This window comes from Lissotriton vulgaris, chromosome 10, assembly GCF_964263255.1.
Source record: "Lissotriton vulgaris chromosome 10, aLisVul1.2, whole genome shotgun sequence".
Taxonomy (NCBI): Eukaryota; Metazoa; Chordata; class Amphibia; order Caudata; family Salamandridae; genus Lissotriton; species Lissotriton vulgaris.
The window spans coordinates 535,332,812-535,350,271 of NC_141698.1; the positions used below are offsets into that span (position 1 = coordinate 535,332,812).

General features: G+C 47.1%; 27 non-coding genes across 27 annotated transcripts; all 27 read right to left on the reverse strand.

Moving 5' to 3' along the window:
• Window positions 1-338: 338 nt before the first annotated feature.
• Window positions 339-410, reverse strand: TRNAP-AGG (transfer RNA proline (anticodon AGG)). Its single transcript has one exon. It is a non-coding gene; the product is annotated as a tRNA-Pro (tRNA).
• An 855-nt stretch (window positions 411-1,265) lies between these two features.
• Window positions 1,266-1,337, reverse strand: TRNAP-UGG (transfer RNA proline (anticodon UGG)). The gene has a single exon. It is a non-coding gene; the product is annotated as a tRNA-Pro (tRNA).
• A 931-nt stretch (window positions 1,338-2,268) lies between these two features.
• TRNAL-CAA (transfer RNA leucine (anticodon CAA)) lies at window positions 2,269-2,380 on the reverse strand. Its single transcript has 2 exons — window positions 2,343-2,380; window positions 2,269-2,314 (listed from the first exon to the last, which is right to left on the reverse strand). It is a non-coding gene; the product is annotated as a tRNA-Leu (tRNA).
• Window positions 2,381-2,673: 293 nt separating this feature from the next.
• Window positions 2,674-2,746, reverse strand: TRNAV-AAC (transfer RNA valine (anticodon AAC)). Its single transcript has one exon. It is a non-coding gene; the product is annotated as a tRNA-Val (tRNA).
• Window positions 2,747-3,131: 385 nt separating this feature from the next.
• On the reverse strand, window positions 3,132-3,203 carry TRNAP-AGG (transfer RNA proline (anticodon AGG)). The gene has a single exon. It is a non-coding gene; the product is annotated as a tRNA-Pro (tRNA).
• Window positions 3,204-3,609: 406 nt separating this feature from the next.
• Window positions 3,610-3,682, reverse strand: TRNAV-UAC (transfer RNA valine (anticodon UAC)). The gene has a single exon. It is a non-coding gene; the product is annotated as a tRNA-Val (tRNA).
• Window positions 3,683-5,069: 1,387 nt separating this feature from the next.
• Window positions 5,070-5,181, reverse strand: TRNAL-CAA (transfer RNA leucine (anticodon CAA)). The gene is made up of 2 exons: window positions 5,144-5,181; window positions 5,070-5,115 (listed from the first exon to the last, which is right to left on the reverse strand). It is a non-coding gene; the product is annotated as a tRNA-Leu (tRNA).
• A 293-nt stretch (window positions 5,182-5,474) lies between these two features.
• On the reverse strand, window positions 5,475-5,547 carry TRNAV-AAC (transfer RNA valine (anticodon AAC)). The gene has a single exon. It is a non-coding gene; the product is annotated as a tRNA-Val (tRNA).
• A 385-nt stretch (window positions 5,548-5,932) lies between these two features.
• TRNAP-AGG (transfer RNA proline (anticodon AGG)) lies at window positions 5,933-6,004 on the reverse strand. Its single transcript has one exon. It is a non-coding gene; the product is annotated as a tRNA-Pro (tRNA).
• Window positions 6,005-6,859: 855 nt separating this feature from the next.
• TRNAP-UGG (transfer RNA proline (anticodon UGG)) lies at window positions 6,860-6,931 on the reverse strand. The gene has a single exon. It is a non-coding gene; the product is annotated as a tRNA-Pro (tRNA).
• Window positions 6,932-7,862: 931 nt separating this feature from the next.
• Window positions 7,863-7,974, reverse strand: TRNAL-CAA (transfer RNA leucine (anticodon CAA)). The gene is made up of 2 exons: window positions 7,937-7,974; window positions 7,863-7,908 (listed from the first exon to the last, which is right to left on the reverse strand). It is a non-coding gene; the product is annotated as a tRNA-Leu (tRNA).
• Window positions 7,975-8,267: 293 nt separating this feature from the next.
• Window positions 8,268-8,340, reverse strand: TRNAV-AAC (transfer RNA valine (anticodon AAC)). The gene has a single exon. It is a non-coding gene; the product is annotated as a tRNA-Val (tRNA).
• A 385-nt stretch (window positions 8,341-8,725) lies between these two features.
• On the reverse strand, window positions 8,726-8,797 carry TRNAP-AGG (transfer RNA proline (anticodon AGG)). The gene has a single exon. It is a non-coding gene; the product is annotated as a tRNA-Pro (tRNA).
• Window positions 8,798-9,203: 406 nt separating this feature from the next.
• Window positions 9,204-9,276, reverse strand: TRNAV-UAC (transfer RNA valine (anticodon UAC)). The gene has a single exon. It is a non-coding gene; the product is annotated as a tRNA-Val (tRNA).
• Window positions 9,277-9,660: 384 nt separating this feature from the next.
• TRNAP-UGG (transfer RNA proline (anticodon UGG)) lies at window positions 9,661-9,732 on the reverse strand. Its single transcript has one exon. It is a non-coding gene; the product is annotated as a tRNA-Pro (tRNA).
• Window positions 9,733-10,663: 931 nt separating this feature from the next.
• On the reverse strand, window positions 10,664-10,775 carry TRNAL-CAA (transfer RNA leucine (anticodon CAA)). The gene is made up of 2 exons: window positions 10,738-10,775; window positions 10,664-10,709 (listed from the first exon to the last, which is right to left on the reverse strand). It is a non-coding gene; the product is annotated as a tRNA-Leu (tRNA).
• A 293-nt stretch (window positions 10,776-11,068) lies between these two features.
• On the reverse strand, window positions 11,069-11,141 carry TRNAV-AAC (transfer RNA valine (anticodon AAC)). Its single transcript has one exon. It is a non-coding gene; the product is annotated as a tRNA-Val (tRNA).
• A 385-nt stretch (window positions 11,142-11,526) lies between these two features.
• Window positions 11,527-11,598, reverse strand: TRNAP-AGG (transfer RNA proline (anticodon AGG)). Its single transcript has one exon. It is a non-coding gene; the product is annotated as a tRNA-Pro (tRNA).
• An 855-nt stretch (window positions 11,599-12,453) lies between these two features.
• TRNAP-UGG (transfer RNA proline (anticodon UGG)) lies at window positions 12,454-12,525 on the reverse strand. Its single transcript has one exon. It is a non-coding gene; the product is annotated as a tRNA-Pro (tRNA).
• Window positions 12,526-13,456: 931 nt separating this feature from the next.
• TRNAL-CAA (transfer RNA leucine (anticodon CAA)) lies at window positions 13,457-13,568 on the reverse strand. The gene is made up of 2 exons: window positions 13,531-13,568; window positions 13,457-13,502 (listed from the first exon to the last, which is right to left on the reverse strand). It is a non-coding gene; the product is annotated as a tRNA-Leu (tRNA).
• Window positions 13,569-13,861: 293 nt separating this feature from the next.
• On the reverse strand, window positions 13,862-13,934 carry TRNAV-AAC (transfer RNA valine (anticodon AAC)). Its single transcript has one exon. It is a non-coding gene; the product is annotated as a tRNA-Val (tRNA).
• Window positions 13,935-14,319: 385 nt separating this feature from the next.
• TRNAP-AGG (transfer RNA proline (anticodon AGG)) lies at window positions 14,320-14,391 on the reverse strand. Its single transcript has one exon. It is a non-coding gene; the product is annotated as a tRNA-Pro (tRNA).
• A 406-nt stretch (window positions 14,392-14,797) lies between these two features.
• TRNAV-UAC (transfer RNA valine (anticodon UAC)) lies at window positions 14,798-14,870 on the reverse strand. The gene has a single exon. It is a non-coding gene; the product is annotated as a tRNA-Val (tRNA).
• A 384-nt stretch (window positions 14,871-15,254) lies between these two features.
• Window positions 15,255-15,326, reverse strand: TRNAP-UGG (transfer RNA proline (anticodon UGG)). The gene has a single exon. It is a non-coding gene; the product is annotated as a tRNA-Pro (tRNA).
• A 931-nt stretch (window positions 15,327-16,257) lies between these two features.
• TRNAL-CAA (transfer RNA leucine (anticodon CAA)) lies at window positions 16,258-16,369 on the reverse strand. The gene is made up of 2 exons: window positions 16,332-16,369; window positions 16,258-16,303 (listed from the first exon to the last, which is right to left on the reverse strand). It is a non-coding gene; the product is annotated as a tRNA-Leu (tRNA).
• Window positions 16,370-16,662: 293 nt separating this feature from the next.
• Window positions 16,663-16,735, reverse strand: TRNAV-AAC (transfer RNA valine (anticodon AAC)). Its single transcript has one exon. It is a non-coding gene; the product is annotated as a tRNA-Val (tRNA).
• A 385-nt stretch (window positions 16,736-17,120) lies between these two features.
• TRNAP-AGG (transfer RNA proline (anticodon AGG)) lies at window positions 17,121-17,192 on the reverse strand. Its single transcript has one exon. It is a non-coding gene; the product is annotated as a tRNA-Pro (tRNA).
• Between the last annotated feature and the right edge of the window lie 268 nt (window positions 17,193-17,460).

The following is a 17,460-nucleotide window of genomic DNA, read 5'->3' on the forward strand; positions in this document are numbered from 1 at the left end:
ACCCTACTTCTATTCTGCTGTATCAGCAGCGGCTCAGAATGTGCAGAACAAGTGTGAAAACCTCAGAGATATCATCCAACATGCTTGCAATTAGACGTATTCAAAACTCACTTGTGCAGGCATCGACAGGCAAATATCTGATGCCTAAATGCCAGCGAGTACAGCTTGGGAAAGCATCACCTGGGACACACTGAGACTAAGCAGGTAGGCAGATAAAGCATGGTGATCCATTTTTCTTCTGAGGTTAGAAATATGTTGTGCAACAATGCACCCAGTATAACGAGAAATAGTCAGGCATAGTGCAATTTTAGTAGGGTTTGTATGTTTACCTCTAAAAAGGGCTCGTCCGGGATTTGAACCCGGGCCCTCTCGCACCCTAAGCGAGAATCATACCCCTAGACCAATGAGCCACGCAAGAGTCACCTCTGACACAGCTCCAGGGGTTAGTGGCAGCTAGCCAGTACATGCTGCTCTGTTCTGCAATATGATTGCTGTCTTTTTCATGACCGTCATCAAACAAGAAATTAAAAAGCCTCTGTCCTTCAGACAGTTTGTTTGCTTTAAGTGTCTGCTCGTGGTGAGGACAAGAGAAGCATTTCTGCTCTCATGCCTTGCTTTCATGAAGTAGGCCCACCCTACAGAGCAAAGTGCGAGCAAGCGAATGGCGCAAGCTATCGTCACTTCTCTTTTCGAGCTGTCACTGAGATCTCTGGAGCACACTACGTCAGGCTGGTGAGGAATAGACAGCCTCTATTATCTCAGCTTTCCTATAAAGTGAGCCAGTAAATGCAAACACTGTGAAAAACAGCAAGCTGCTGTTTCTGCCCGGTCTCGACCTTTCGCGTGTAAGGCGAACGTGATAACCACTACACTACAGAAACAGACACCACCTCAGGAATCTTGTTGGCATGTATTGGGTTGGAATGCACAGACTAAAGGCCAACGTCCTTGAAGCTCAAAGTTGGGCTCTCCTTACCCGGTCTCTCTTTCTTTGGAAGACAGGAATGAGGACCACTTTTTTTCCAAGAGGCGATTTGGAAACCATATCCTGAAATGACACTAGAAAAAAACTTTGCATGTAATGTTCCTACACTGCTGGTCCAGCCCAGAAAAGCAGTTGCAACGAAGTCCTGCACTCCTTTATCATGTCAAAAGTGGAAAATAGCGTGCAGGGTAAGGAACTTTCTCGACATACACAGCGTCTTATAGCATTGAAAAGAAGAAAGGCTCCTATATGACAAGCAGCCTGAAAACTTCCACAGGATGGGCTCGTCCGGGATTTGAACCCAGGACCTCTCGCACCCAAAGCGAGAATCATACCCCTAGACCAACGAGCCTGAGTGGCCAAGATACATTTTGAACAATTACTGAAGCGTCTTTCAGAAAATAGCAGGGCTATTTGGCTCGTCTCCCTATAAGTGAGCCACACAAAGTCATGTTTTCTCTCAAGTTGTTGTTTTTTCACTCCAGCAAGGAAGGGGGCAGCCAATCTCCTATCGGCCAGTGAGCAGTAAAAAGGCACAGATGAGAACAGCAACCACTTTCTGGCACTTGTACTCCTCTGCAAGTCCTGGACCCTTGCTCCATAGACTTCCACACCAGAAGCAATGAAGGGCCCACCATTTCTTGCACCTGAGAAAGTGGTGTTTGATATTTGCATTCAAACGCGCTCGCTCAGCGCTCGATCAGGCTCGATCAGGCGAGATTTATATGAGTGGCTCACAGGCCTGAAACATTCACCTGGGAGACCCAGAGTGGCTGACTTCCCAGTATGGCCATTGTTGGGCGAGTCTCCTCCTTTCCTCCGACTCAATCTAGAATTGGCTGCAAATCACAAGAGGGAGTGCAATGTCCGTGTGTAGTGCCTACTCCCAGCTACCTCTCTGTCTTCCTTATGTAAATTAGAATTTGCAAGGGGAGACCATTGGCAATCTGCTCCTCCCACATAACCAGGAAGCCCTGTTGAACATGTCTGCCTGTGTTGTTCCAGGAACACTGCCTTCTCTGCCCAAAAGGTGGCAGGAGAGCCTCACAACAAATGATGGGATCAAATGCTTATTTCGAAACCCAGCATGGCAGTTACTGTGATGGAGTGCAAATGTAATGGAAGGTGTGCCTGAGGTGTCCCTTTCAGAAATACATGGAATTGTGAATGAGGGCCCAGCCTGGTGGATTTCTCTTTATTTAGTACAGGTTCCTGCAAATATTGTGGTGTGTCTGGGGAATGCACTGCAAAAATTAGGAAGACTTAAGGGTGTAAAAGGGACCTGTCAGAAGTGGGATTTGAACCCACGCCTCCATGAGGAGACCAGAAGGCTCAGCATCACTGAAGATCAAGCTCTCTTGAGTCTGGCGCCTTAGACCACTCGGCCATCCTGACGGCTCAGGGTGTGCTTAGTTCTGACTCTTCTGTCTGCACCTGCCAACGTTTCCACTTACAACGTTCACAGCAATGTCACAGGTGTAAAGGCCCCAACAATACAACATAGCTTAAATAAAATAAAAATAGGCCCAAGAACAACCCCCAGATGATCGATGGAGATAACTTTGTTTCGTCTGCAAAGGTAAAGAAATTTTCTCACGGCTCACTGTGTCCAAAGACCACCTCTTCTTAAACTTGCATTGAGATAATAAGGTTTTAGAGTGTGCACAAAAAAAGCATCCAATGCACAGTGTTTCTGCCCGGTCTCGAACCGGGGACCTTTCGCGTGTTAGGCGAACGTGATGACCACTACACTACAGAAACTACCTTGGTGCTTTCTACTGTTAGAGGAAAGTTTCTCTCAAGCCTTCACCCTACTTCTATTCTGCTGTATCAGCAGCGGCTCAGAATGTGCAGAACAAGTGTGAAAACCTCAGAGATATCATCCAACATGCTTGCAATTAGACGTATTCAAAACTCACTTGTGCAGGCATCGACAGGCAAATATCTGATGCCTAAATGCCAGCGAGTACAGCTTGGGAAAGCATCACCTGGGACACACTGAGACTAAGCAGGTAGGCAGATAAAGCATGGTGATCCATTTTTCTTCTGAGGTTGGAAATATGTTGTGCAACAATGCACCCAGTATAACGAGAAATAGTCAGGCATAGTGCAATTTTAGTAGGGTTTGTATGTTTACCTCTAAAAAGGGCTCGTCCGGGATTTGAACCCGGGACCTCTCGCACCCTAAGCGAGAATCATACCCCTAGACCAACGAGCCACGCAAGAGTCACCTCTGACACAGCTCCAGGGGTTAGTGGCAGCTAGCCAGTACATGCTGCTCTGTTCTGCATTATGATTGCTGTCTTTTTCATGACCGTCATCAAACAAGAGATTAAAAAGCCTCTGTCCTTCAGACAGTTTGTTTGCTTTAAGTGTCTGCTCGTGGTGAGGACAAGAGAAGCATTTCTGCTCTCATGCCTTGCTTTCATGAAGTAGGCCCACCCTACAGAGCAAAGTGCGAGCAAGCGAATGGCGCAAGCTATCGTCACTTCTCTTTTCGAGCTGTCACTGAGATCTCTGGAGCACACTACGTCAGGCTGGTGAGGAATAGACAGCCTCTATTATCTCAGCTTTCCTATAAAGTGAGCCAGTAAATGCAAACACTGTGAAAAACAGCAAGCTGCTGTTTCTGCCCGGTCTCGAACCAGGGACCTTTCGCGTGTAAGGCGAACGTGATAACCACTACACTACAGAAACAGACACTACCTCAGGAATCTTGTTGGCATGTATTGGGTTGGAATGCACAGACTAAAGGCCAACGTCCTTGAAGCTCAAAGTTGGGCTCTCCTTACCCGGTCTCTCTTTCTTTGGAAGACAGGAATGAGGACCACTTTTTTTCCAAGAGGCGATTTGGAAACCATATCCTGAAATGACACTAGAAAAACACTTTGCATGTAATGTTCCTACACTGCTGGTCCAGCCCAGAAAAGCAGTTGCAACGAAGTCCTGCACTCCTTTATCATGTCAAAAGTGGAAAATAGCGTGCAGGGTAAGGAACCTTCTCGACATACACAGCGTCTTATAGCATTGAAAAGAAGAAAGGCTCCTATATGACAAGCAGCCTGAAAACTTCCACAGGATGGGCTCGTCCGGGATTTTAACCCGGGACCTCTCGCACCCAAAGCGAGAATCATACCCCTAGACCAACGAGCCTGAGTGGCCAAGATACATTTTGAACAATTACTGAAGCGTCTTTCAGAAAATAGCAGGGCTATTTGGCTCGTCTCCCTATAAGTGAGCCACACAAAGTCATGTTTTCTCTCAAGTTGTTGTTTTTTCACTCCAGCAAGGAAGGGGGCAGCCAATCTCCTATCGGCCAGTGAGCAGTAAAAAGGCACAGATGAGAACAGCAACCACTTTCTGGCACTTGTACTCCGCTGCAAGTCCTGGACCCTTGCTCCATAGACTTCCACACCAGAAGCAATGAAGGGCCCACCATTTCTTGCACCTGAGAAAGTGGTGTTTGATATTTGCATTCAAACGCGCTCGCTCAGCGCTCGATCAGGCTCGATCAGGCGAGATTTATATGAGTGGCTCACAGGCCTGAAACATTCACCTGGGAGACCCAGAGTGGCTGACTTCCCAGTATGGCCATTGTTGGGCGAGTCTCCTCCTTTCCTCCGACTCAATCTAGAATTGGCTGCAAATCACAAGAGGGAGTGCAATGTCCGTGTGTAGTGCCTACTCCCAGCTACCTCTCTGTCTTCCTTATGTAAATTAGAATTTGCAAGGGGAGACCATTGGCAATCTGCTCCTCCCACATAACCAGGAAGCCCTGTTGAACATGTCTGCCTGTGTTGTTCCAGGAACACTGCCTTCTCTGCCCAAAAGGTGGCAGGAGAGCCTCACAACAAATGATGGGATCAAATGCTTATTTCGAAACCCAGCATGGCAGTTACTGTGATGGAGTGCAAATGTAATGGAAGGTGTGCCTGAGGTGTCCCTTTCAGAAATACATGGAATTGTGATTGAGGGCCCAGCCTGGTGGATTTCTCTTTATTTACTACAGGTTCCTGCAAATATTGTGGTGTGTCTGGGGAATGCACTGCAAAAATTAGGAAGACTTAAGGGTGTAAAAGGGACCTGTCAGAAGTGGGATTTGAACCCACGCCTCCATGAGGAGACCAGAAGGCTCAGCATCACTGAAGATCAAGCTCTCTTGAGTCTGGCGCCTTAGACCACTCGGCCATCCTGACGGCTCAGGGTGTGCTTAGTTCTGACTCTTCTGTCTGCACCTGCCAACGTTTCCACTTACAACGTTCACAGCAATGTCACAGGTGTAAAGGCCCCAACAATACAACATAGCTTAAATAAAATAAAAATAGGCCCAAGAACAACCCCCAGATGATCGATGGAGATAACTTTGTTTCGTCTGCAAAGGTAAAGAAATTTTCTCACGGCTCACTGTGTCCAAAGACCACCTCTTCTTAAAATTGCATTGAGATAATAAGGTTTTAGAGTGTGCACAAAAAAAGCATCCAATGCACAGTGTTTCTGCCCGGTCTCGAACCGTGGACCTTTCGCGTGTTAGGCGAACGTGATGACCACTACACTACAGAAACTACCTTGGTGCTTTCTACTGTTAGAGGAAAGTTTCTCTCAAGCCTTCACCCTACTTCTATTCTGCTGTATCAGCAGCGGCTCAGAATGTGCAGAACAAGTGTGAAAACCTCAGAGATATCATCCAACATGCTTGCAATTAGACGTATTCAAAACTCACTTGTGCAGGCATCGACAGGCAAATATCTGATGCCTAAATGCCAGCGAGTACAGCTTGGGAAAGCATCACCTGGGACACACTGAGACTAAGCAGGTAGGCAGATAAAGCATGGTGATCCATTTTTCTTCTGAGGTTAGAAATATGTTGTGCAACAATGCACCCAGTATAACGAGAAATAGTCAGGCATAGTGCAATTTTAGTAGGGTTTGTATGTTTACCTCTAAAAAGGGCTCGTCCGGGATTTGAACCCGGGACCTCTCGCACCCTAAGCGAGAATCATACCCCTAGACCAATGAGCCACGCAAGAGTCACCTCTGACACAGCTCCAGGGGTTAGTGGCAGCTAGCCAGTACATGCTGCTCTGTTCTGCAATATGATTGCTGTCTTTTTCATGACCGTCATCAAACAAGAAATTAAAAAGCCTCTGTCCTTCAGACAGTTTGTTTGCTTTAAGTGTCTGCTCGTGGTGAGGACAAGAGAAGCATTTCTGCTCTCATGCCTTGCTTTCATGAAGTAGGCCCACCCTACAGAGCAAAGTGCGAGCAAGCGAATGGCGCAAGCTATCGTCACTTCTCTTTTCGAGCTGTCACTGAGATCTCTGGAGCACACTACGTCAGGCTGGTGAGGAATAGACAGCCTCTATTATCTCAGCTTTCCTATAAAGTGAGCCAGTAAATGCAAACACTGTGAAAAACAGCAAGCTGCTGTTTCTGCCCGGTCTCGACCTTTCGCGTGTAAGGCGAACGTGATAACCACTACACTACAGAAACAGACACCACCTCAGGAATCTTGTTGGCATGTATTGGGTTGGAATGCACAGACTAAAGGCCAACGTCCTTGAAGCTCAAAGTTGGGCTCTCCTTACCCGGTCTCTCTTTCTTTGGAAGACAGGAATGAGGACCACTTTTTTTCCAAGAGGCGATTTGGAAACCATATCCTGAAATGACACTAGAAAAACACTTTGCATGTAATGTTCCTACACTGCTGGTCCAGCCCAGAAAAGCAGTTGCAACGAAGTCCTGCACTCCTTTATCATGTCAAAAGTGGAAAATAGCGTGCAGGGTAAGGAACCTTCTCGACATACACAGCGTCTTATAGCATTGAAAAGAAGAAAGGCTCCTATATGACAAGCAGCCTGAAAACTTCCACAGGATGGGCTCGTCCGGGATTTGAACCCAGGACCTCTCGCACCCAAAGCGAGAATCATACCCCTAGACCAACGAGCCTGAGTGGCCAAGATACATTTTGAACAATTACTGAAGCGTCTTTCAGAAAATAGCAGGGCTATTTGGCTCGTCTCCCTATAAGTGAGCCACACAAAGTCATGTTTTCTCTCAAGTTGTTGTTTTTTCACTCCAGCAAGGAAGGGGGCAGCCAATCTCCTATCGGCCAGTGAGCAGTAAAACGGCACAGATGAGAACAGCAACCACTTTCTGGCACTTGTACTCCTCTGCAAGTCCTGGACCCTTGCTCCATAGACTTCCACACCAGAAGCAATGAAGGGCCCACCATTTCTTGCACCTGAGAAAGTGGTGTTTGATATTTGCATTCAAACGCGCTCGCTCAGCGCTCGATCAGGCTCGATCAGGCGAGATGTATATGAGTGGCTCACAGGCCTGAAACATTCACCTGGGAGACCCAGAGTGGCTGACTTCCCAGTATGGCCATTGTTGGGCGAGTCTCCTCCTTTCCTCCGACTCAATCTAGAATTGGCTGCAAATCACAAGAGGGAGTGCAATGTCCGTGTGTAGTGCCTACTCCCAGCTACCTCTCTGTCTTCCTTATGTAAATTAGAATTTGCATGGGGGGACCATTGGCAATCTGCTCCTCCCACATAACCAGGAAGCCCTGTTGAACATGTCTGCCTGTGTTGTTCCAGAAACACTGCCTTCTCTGCCCAAAAGGTGGCAGGAGAGCCTCACAACAAATGATGGGATCAAATGCTTATTTCGAAACCCAGCATGGCAGTTACTGTGATGGAGTGCAAATGTAATGGAAGGTGTGCCTGAGGTGTCCCTTTCAGAAATACATGGAATTGTGAATGAGGGCCCAGCCTGGTGGATTTCTCTTTATTTAGTACAGGTTCCTGCAAATATTGTGGTGTGTCTGGGGAATGCACTGCAAAAATTAGGAAGACTTAAGGGTGTAAAAGGGACCTGTCAGAAGTGGGATTTGAACCCACGCCTCCATGAGGAGACCAGAAGGCTCAGCATCACTGAAGATCAAGCTCTCTTGAGTCTGGCGCCTTAGACCACTCGGCCATCCTGACGGCTCAGGGTGTGCTTAGTTCTGACTCTTCTGTCTGCACCTGCCAACGTTTCCACTTACAACGTTCACAGCAATGTCACAGGTGTAAAGGCCCCAACAATACAACATAGCTTAAATAAAATAAAAATAGGCCCAAGAACAACCCCCAGATGATCGATGGAGATAACTTTGTTTCGTCTGCAAAGGTAAAGAAATTTTCTCACGGCTCACTGTGTCCAAAGACCACCTCTTCTTAAACTTGCATTGAGATAATAAGGTTTTAGAGTGTGCACAAAAAAAGCATCCAATGCACAGTGTTTCTGCCCGGTCTCGAACCGGGGACCTTTCGCGTGTTAGGCAAACGTGATGACCACTACACTACAGAAACTACCTTGGTGCTTTCTACTGTTAGAGGAAAGTTTCTCTCAAGCCTTCACCCTACTTCTATTCTGCAGTATCAGCAGCGGCTCAGAATGTGCAGAACAAGTGTGAAAACCTCAGAGATATCATCCAACATGCTTGCAATTAGACGTATTCAAAACTCACTTGTGCAGGCATCGACAGGCAAATATCTGATGCCTAAATGCCAGCGAGTACAGCTTGGGAAAGCATCACCTGGGACACACTGAGACTAAGCAGGTAGGCAGATAAAGCATGGTGATCCATTTTTCTTCTGAGGTTGGAAATATGTTGTGCAACAATGCACCCAGTATAACGAGAAATAGTCAGGCATAGTGCAATTTTAGTAGGGTTTGTATGTTTACCTCTAAAAAGGGCTCGTCCGGGATTTGAACCCGGGACCTCTCGCACCCTAAGCGAGAATCATACCCCTAGACCAACGAGCCACGCAAGAGTCACCTCTGACACAGCTCCAGGGGTTAGTGGCAGCTAGCCAGTACATGCTGCTCTGTTCTGCAATATGATTGCTGTCTTTTTCATGACCGTCATCAAACAAGAGATTAAAAAGCCTCTGTCCTTCAGACAGTTTGTTTGCTTTAAGTGTCTGCTCGTGGTGAGGACAAGAGAAGCATTTCTGCTCTCATGCCTTGCTTTCATGAAGTAGGCCCACCCTACAGAGCAAAGTGCGAGCAAGCGAATGGCGCAAGCTATCGTCACTTCTCTTTTCGAGCTGTCACTGAGATCTCTGGAGCACACTACGTCAGGCTGGTGAGGAATAGACAGCCTCTATTATCTCAGCTTTCCTATAAAGTGAGCCAGTAAATGCAAACACTGTGAAAAACAGCAAGCTGCTGTTTCTGCCCGGTCTCGAACCAGGGACCTTTCGCGTGTAAGGCGAACGTGATAACCACTACACTACAGAAACAGACACTACCTCAGAAATCTTGTTGGCATGTATTGGGTTGGAATGCACAGACTAAAGGCCAACGTCCTTGAAGCTCAAAGTTGGGCTCTCCTTACCCGGTCTCTCTTTCTTTGGAAGACAGGAATGAGGACCACTTTTTTTCCAAGAGGCGATTTGGAAACCATATCCTGAAATGACACTAGAAAAACACTTTGCATGTAATGTTCCTACACTGCTGGTCCAGCCCAGAAAAGCAGTTGCAACGAAGTCCTGCACTCCTTTATCATGTCAAAAGTGGAAAATAGCGTGCAGGGTAAGGAACCTTCTCGACATACACAGCGTCTTATAGCATTGAAAAGAAGAAAGGCTCCTATATGACAAGCAGCCTGAAAACTTCCACAGGATGGGCTCGTCCGGGATTTGAACCCGGGACCTCTCGCACCCAAAGCGAGAATCATACCCCTAGACCAACGAGCCTGAGTGGCCAAGATACATTTTGAACAATTACTGAAGCGTCTTTCAGAAAATAGCAGGGCTATTTGGCTCGTCTCCCTATAAGTGAGCCACACAAAGTCATGTTTTCTCTCAAGTTGTTGTTTTTTCTTTCCAGCAAGGAAGGGGGCAGCCAATCTCCTATCGGCCAGTGAGCAGTAAAAAGGCACAGATGAGAACAGCAACCACTTTCTGGCACTTGTACTCCTCTGCAAGTCCTGGACCCTTGCTCCATAGACTTCCACACCAGAAGCAATGAAGGGCCCACCATTTCTTGCACCTGAGAAAGTGGTGTTTGATATTTGCATTCAAACGCGCTCGCTCAGCGCTCGATCAGGCTCGATCAGGCGAGATTTATATGAGTGGCTCACAGGCCTGAAACATTCACCTGGGAGACCCAGAGTGGCTGACTTCCCAGTATGGCCATTGTTGGGCGAGTCTCCTCCTTTCCTCCGACTCAATCTAGAATTGGCTGCAAATCACAAGAGGGAGTGCAATGTCCGTGTGTAGTGCCTACTCCCAGCTACCTCTCTGTCTTCCTTATGTAAATTAGAATTTGCAAGGGGGGACCATTGGCAATCTGCTCCTCCCACATAACCAGGAAGCCCTGTTGAACATGTCTGCCTGTGTTGTTCCAGGAACACTGCCTTCTCTGCCCAAAAGGTGGCAGGAGAGCCTCACAACAAATGATGGGATCAAATGCTTATTTCGAAACCCAGCATGGCAGTTACTGTGATGGAGTGCAAATGTAATGGAAGGTGTGCCTGAGGTGTCCCTTTCAGAAATACATGGAATTGTGATTGAGGGCCCAGCCTGGTGGATTTCTCTTTATTTACTACAGGTTCCTGCAAATATTGTGGTGTGTCTGGGGAATGCACTGCAAAAATTAGGAAGACTTAAGGGTGTAAAAGGGACCTGTCAGAAGTGGGATTTGAACCCACGCCTCCATGAGGAGACCAGAAGGCTCAGCATCACTGAAGATCAAGCTCTCTTGAGTCTGGTGCCTTAGACCACTCGGCCATCCTGACGGCTCAGGGTGTGCTTAGTTCTGACTCTTCTGTCTGCACCTGCCAACGTTTCCACTTACAACGTTCACAGCAATGTCACAGGTGTAAAGGCCCCAACAATACAACATAGCTTAAATAAAATAAAAATAGGCCCAAGAACAACCCCCAGATGATCGATGGAGATAACTTTGTTTCGTCTGCAAAGGTAAAGAAATTTTCTCACGGCTCACTGTGTCCAAAGACCACCTCTTCTTAAAATTGCATTGAGATAATAAGGTTTTAGAGTGTGCACAAAAAAAGCATCCAATGCACAGTGTTTCTGCCCGGTCTCGAACCGTGGACCTTTCGCGTGTTAGGCGAACGTGATGACCACTACACTACAGAAACTACCTTGGTGCTTTCTACTGTTAGAGGAAAGTTTCTCTCAAGCCTTCACCCTACTTCTATTCTGCTGTATCAGCAGCGGCTCAGAATGTGCAGAACAAGTGTGAAAACCTCAGAGATATCATCCAACATGCTTGCAATTAGACGTATTCAAAACTCACTTGTGCAGGCATCGACAGGCAAATATCTGATGCCTAAATGCCAGCGAGTACAGCTTGGGAAAGCATCACCTGGGACACACTGAGACTAAGCAGGTAGGCAGATAAAGCATGGTGATCCATTTTTCTTCTGAGGTTAGAAATATGTTGTGCAACAATGCACCCAGTATAACGAGAAATAGTCAGGCATAGTGCAATTTTAGTAGGGTTTGTATGTTTACCTCTAAAAAGGGCTCGTCCGGGATTTGAACCCGGGACCTCTCGCACCCTAAGCGAGAATCATACCCCTAGACCAATGAGCCACGCAAGAGTCACCTCTGACACAGCTCCAGGGGTTAGTGGCAGCTAGCCAGTACATGCTGCTCTGTTCTGCAATATGATTGCTGTCTTTTTCATGACCGTCATCAAACAAGAAATTAAAAAGCCTCTGTCCTTCAGACAGTTTGTTTGCTTTAAGTGTCTGCTCGTGGTGAGGACAAGAGAAGCATTTCTGCTCTCATGCCTTGCTTTCATGAAGTAGGCCCACCCTACAGAGCAAAGTGCGAGCAAGCGAATGGCGCAAGCTATCGTCACTTCTCTTTTCGAGCTGTCACTGAGATCTCTGGAGCACACTACGTCAGGCTGGTGAGGAATAGACAGCCTCTATTATCTCAGCTTTCCTATAAAGTGAGCCAGTAAATGCAAACACTGTGAAAAACAGCAAGCTGCTGTTTCTGCCCGGTCTCGACCTTTCGCGTGTAAGGCGAACGTGATAACCACTACACTACAGAAACAGACACCACCTCAGGAATCTTGTTGGCATGTATTGGGTTGGAATGCACAGACTAAAGGCCAACGTCCTTGAAGCTCAAAGTTGGGCTCTCCTTACCCGGTCTCTCTTTCTTTGGAAGACAGGAATGAGGACCACTTTTTTTCCAAGAGGCGATTTGGAAACCATATCCTGAAATGACACTAGAAAAACACTTTGCATGTAATGTTCCTACACTGCTGGTCCAGCCCAGAAAAGCAGTTGCAACGAAGTCCTGCACTCCTTTATCATGTCAAAAGTGGAAAATAGCGTGCAGGGTAAGGAACCTTCTCGACATACACAGCGTCTTATAGCATTGAAAAGAAGAAAGGCTCCTATATGACAAGCAGCCTGAAAACTTCCACAGGATGGGCTCGTCCGGGATTTGAACCCAGGACCTCTCGCACCCAAAGCGAGAATCATACCCCTAGACCAACGAGCCTGAGTGGCCAAGATACATTTTGAACAATTACTGAAGCGTCTTTCAGAAAATAGCAGGGCTATTTGGCTCGTCTCCCTATAAGTGAGCCACACAAAGTCATGTTTTCTCTCAAGTTGTTGTTTTTTCACTCCAGCAAGGAAGGGGGCAGCCAATCTCCTATCGGCCAGTGAGCAGTAAAACGGCACAGATGAGAACAGCAACCACTTTCTGGCACTTGTACTCCTCTGCAAGTCCTGGACCCTTGCTCCATAGACTTCCACACCAGAAGCAATGAAGGGCCCACCATTTCTTGCACCTGAGAAAGTGGTGTTTGATATTTGCATTCAAACGCGCTCGCTCAGCGCTCGATCAGGCTCGATCAGGCGAGATGTATATGAGTGGCTCACAGGCCTGAAACATTCACCTGGGAGACCCAGAGTGGCTGACTTCCCAGTATGGCCATTGTTGGGCGAGTCTCCTCCTTTCCTCCGACTCAATCTAGAATTGGCTGCAAATCACAAGAGGGAGTGCAATGTCCGTGTGTAGTGCCTACTCCCAGCTACCTCTCTGTCTTCCTTATGTAAATTAGAATTTGCATGGGGGGACCATTGGCAATCTGCTCCTCCCACATAACCAGGAAGCCCTGTTGAACATGTCTGCCTGTGTTGTTCCAGAAACACTGCCTTCTCTGCCCAAAAGGTGGCAGGAGAGCCTCACAACAAATGATGGGATCAAATGCTTATTTCGAAACCCAGCATGGCAGTTACTGTGATGGAGTGCAAATGTAATGGAAGGTGTGCCTGAGGTGTCCCTTTCAGAAATACATGGAATTGTGAATGAGGGCCCAGCCTGGTGGATTTCTCTTTATTTAGTACAGGTTCCTGCAAATATTGTGGTGTGTCTGGGGAATGCACTGCAAAAATTAGGAAGACTTAAGGGTGTAAAAGGGACCTGTCAGAAGTGGGATTTGAACCCACGCCTCCATGAGGAGACCAGAAGGCTCAGCATCACTGAAGATCAAGCTCTCTTGAGTCTGGCGCCTTAGACCACTCGGCCATCCTGACGGCTCAGGGTGTGCTTAGTTCTGACTCTTCTGTCTGCACCTGCCAACGTTTCCACTTACAACGTTCACAGCAATGTCACAGGTGTAAAGGCCCCAACAATACAACATAGCTTAAATAAAATAAAAATAGGCCCAAGAACAACCCCCAGATGATCGATGGAGATAACTTTGTTTCGTCTGCAAAGGTAAAGAAATTTTCTCACGGCTCACTGTGTCCAAAGACCACCTCTTCTTAAACTTGCATTGAGATAATAAGGTTTTAGAGTGTGCACAAAAAAAGCATCCAATGCACAGTGTTTCTGCCCGGTCTCGAACCGGGGACCTTTCGCGTGTTAGGCAAACGTGATGACCACTACACTACAGAAACTACCTTGGTGCTTTCTACTGTTAGAGGAAAGTTTCTCTCAAGCCTTCACCCTACTTCTATTCTGCAGTATCAGCAGCGGCTCAGAATGTGCAGAACAAGTGTGAAAACCTCAGAGATATCATCCAACATGCTTGCAATTAGACGTATTCAAAACTCACTTGTGCAGGCATCGACAGGCAAATATCTGATGCCTAAATGCCAGCGAGTACAGCTTGGGAAAGCATCACCTGGGACACACTGAGACTAAGCAGGTAGGCAGATAAAGCATGGTGATCCATTTTTCTTCTGAGGTTGGAAATATGTTGTGCAACAATGCACCCAGTATAACGAGAAATAGTCAGGCATAGTGCAATTTTAGTAGGGTTTGTATGTTTACCTCTAAAAAGGGCTCGTCCGGGATTTGAACCCGGGACCTCTCGCACCCTAAGCGAGAATCATACCCCTAGACCAACGAGCCACGCAAGAGTCACCTCTGACACAGCTCCAGGGGTTAGTGGCAGCTAGCCAGTACATGCTGCTCTGTTCTGCAATATGATTGCTGTCTTTTTCATGACCGTCATCAAACAAGAGATTAAAAAGCCTCTGTCCTTCAGACAGTTTGTTTGCTTTAAGTGTCTGCTCGTGGTGAGGACAAGAGAAGCATTTCTGCTCTCATGCCTTGCTTTCATGAAGTAGGCCCACCCTACAGAGCAAAGTGCGAGCAAGCGAATGGCGCAAGCTATCGTCACTTCTCTTTTCGAGCTGTCACTGAGATCTCTGGAGCACACTACGTCAGGCTGGTGAGGAATAGACAGCCTCTATTATCTCAGCTTTCCTATAAAGTGAGCCAGTAAATGCAAACACTGTGAAAAACAGCAAGCTGCTGTTTCTGCCCGGTCTCGAACCAGGGACCTTTCGCGTGTAAGGCGAACGTGATAACCACTACACTACAGAAACAGACACTACCTCAGAAATCTTGTTGGCATGTATTGGGTTGGAATGCACAGACTAAAGGCCAACGTCCTTGAAGCTCAAAGTTGGGCTCTCCTTACCCGGTCTCTCTTTCTTTGGAAGACAGGAATGAGGACCACTTTTTTTCCAAGAGGCGATTTGGAAACCATATCCTGAAATGACACTAGAAAAACACTTTGCATGTAATGTTCCTACACTGCTGGTCCAGCCCAGAAAAGCAGTTGCAACGAAGTCCTGCACTCCTTTATCATGTCAAAAGTGGAAAATAGCGTGCAGGGTAAGGAACCTTCTCGACATACACAGCGTCTTATAGCATTGAAAAGAAGAAAGGCTCCTATATGACAAGCAGCCTGAAAACTTCCACAGGATGGGCTCGTCCGGGATTTGAACCCGGGACCTCTCGCACCCAAAGCGAGAATCATACCCCTAGACCAACGAGCCTGAGTGGCCAAGATACATTTTGAACAATTACTGAAGCGTCTTTCAGAAAATAGCAGGGCTATTTGGCTCGTCTCCCTATAAGTGAGCCACACAAAGTCATGTTTTCTCTCAAGTTGTTGTTTTTTCTTTCCAGCAAGGAAGGGGGCAGCCAATCTCCTATCGGCCAGTGAGCAGTAAAAAGGCACAGATGAGAACAGCAACCACTTTCTGGCACTTGTACTCCTCTGCAAGTCCTGGACCCTTGCTCCATAGACTTCCACACCAGAAGCAATGAAGGGCCCACCATTTCTTGCACCTGAGAAAGTGGTGTTTGATATTTGCATTCAAACGCGCTCGCTCAGCGCTCGATCAGGCTCGATCAGGCGAGATTTATATGAGTGGCTCACAGGCCTGAAACATTCACCTGGGAGACCCAGAGTGGCTGACTTCCCAGTATGGCCATTGTTGGGCGAGTCTCCTCCTTTCCTCCGACTCAATCTAGAATTGGCTGCAAATCACAAGAGGGAGTGCAATGTCCGTGTGTAGTGCCTACTCCCAGCTACCTCTCTGTCTTCCTTATGTAAATTAGAATTTGCAAGGGGGGACCATTGGCAATCTGCTCCTCCCACATAACCAGGAAGCCCTGTTGAACATGTCTGCCTGTGTTGTTCCAGGAACACTGCCTTCTCTGCCCAAAAGGTGGCAGGAGAGCCTCACAACAAATGATGGGATCAAATGCTTATTTCGAAACCCAGCATGGCAGTTACTGTGATGGAGTGCAAATGTAATGGAAGGTGTGCCTGAGGTGTCCCTTTCAGAAATACATGGAATTGTGATTGAGGGCCCAGCCTGGTGGATTTCTCTTTATTTACTACAGGTTCCTGCAAATATTGTGGTGTGTCTGGGGAATGCACTGCAAAAATTAGGAAGACTTAAGGGTGTAAAAGGGACCTGTCAGAAGTGGGATTTGAACCCACGCCTCCATGAGGAGACCAGAAGGCTCAGCATCACTGACGATCAAGCTCTCTTGAGTCTGGCGCCTTAGACCACTCGGCCATCCTGACGGCTCAGGGTGTGCTTAGTTCTGACTCTTCTGTCTGCACCTGCCAACGTTTCCACTTACAACGTTCACAGCAATGTCACAGGTGTAAAGGCCCCAACAATACAACATAGCTTAAATAAAATAAAAATAGGCCCAAGAACAACCCCCAGATGATCGATGGAGATAACTTTGTTTCGTCTGCAAAGGTAAAGAAATTTTCTCACGGCTCACTGTGTCCAAAGACCACCTCTTCTTAAAATTGCATTGAGATAATAAGGTTTTAGAGTGTGCACAAAAAAAGCATCCAATGCACAGTGTTTCTGCCCGGTCTCGAACCGGGGACCTTTCGCGTGTTAGGCAAACGTGATGACCACTACACTATCGAAACTACCTTGGTGCTTTCTACTGTTAGAGGAAAGTTTCTCTCAAGCCTTCACCCTACTTCTATTCTGCTGTATCAGCAGCGGCTCAGAATGTGCAGAACAAGTGTGAAAACCTCAGAGATATCATCCAACATGCTTGCAATTAGACGTATTCAAAACTCACTTGTGCAGGCATCGACAGGCAAATATCTGATGCCTAAATGCCAGCGAGTACAGCTTGGGAAAGCATCACCTGGGACACACTGAGACTAAGCAGGTAGGCAGATAAAGCATGGTGATCCATTTTTCTTCTGAGGTTAGAAATATGTTGTGCAACAATGCACCCAGTATAACGAGAAATAGTCAGGCATAGTGCAATTTTAGTAGGGTTTGTATGTTTACCTCTAAAAAGGGCTCGTCCGGGATTTGAACCCGGGCCCTCTCGCACCCTAAGCGAGAATCATACCCCTAGACCAATGAGCCACGCAAGAGTCACCTCTGACACAGCTCCAGGGGTTAGTGGCAGCTAGCCAGTACATGCTGCTCTGTTCTGCAATATGATTGCTGTCTTTTTCATGACCGTCATCAAACAAGAAATTAAAAAGCCTCTGTCCTTCAGACAGTTTGTTTGCTTTAAGTGTCTGCTCGTGGTGAGGACAAGAGAAGCATTTCTGCTCTCATGCCTTGCTTTCATGAAGTAGGCCCACCCTACAGAGCAAAGTGCGAGCAAGCGAATGGCGCAAGCTATCGT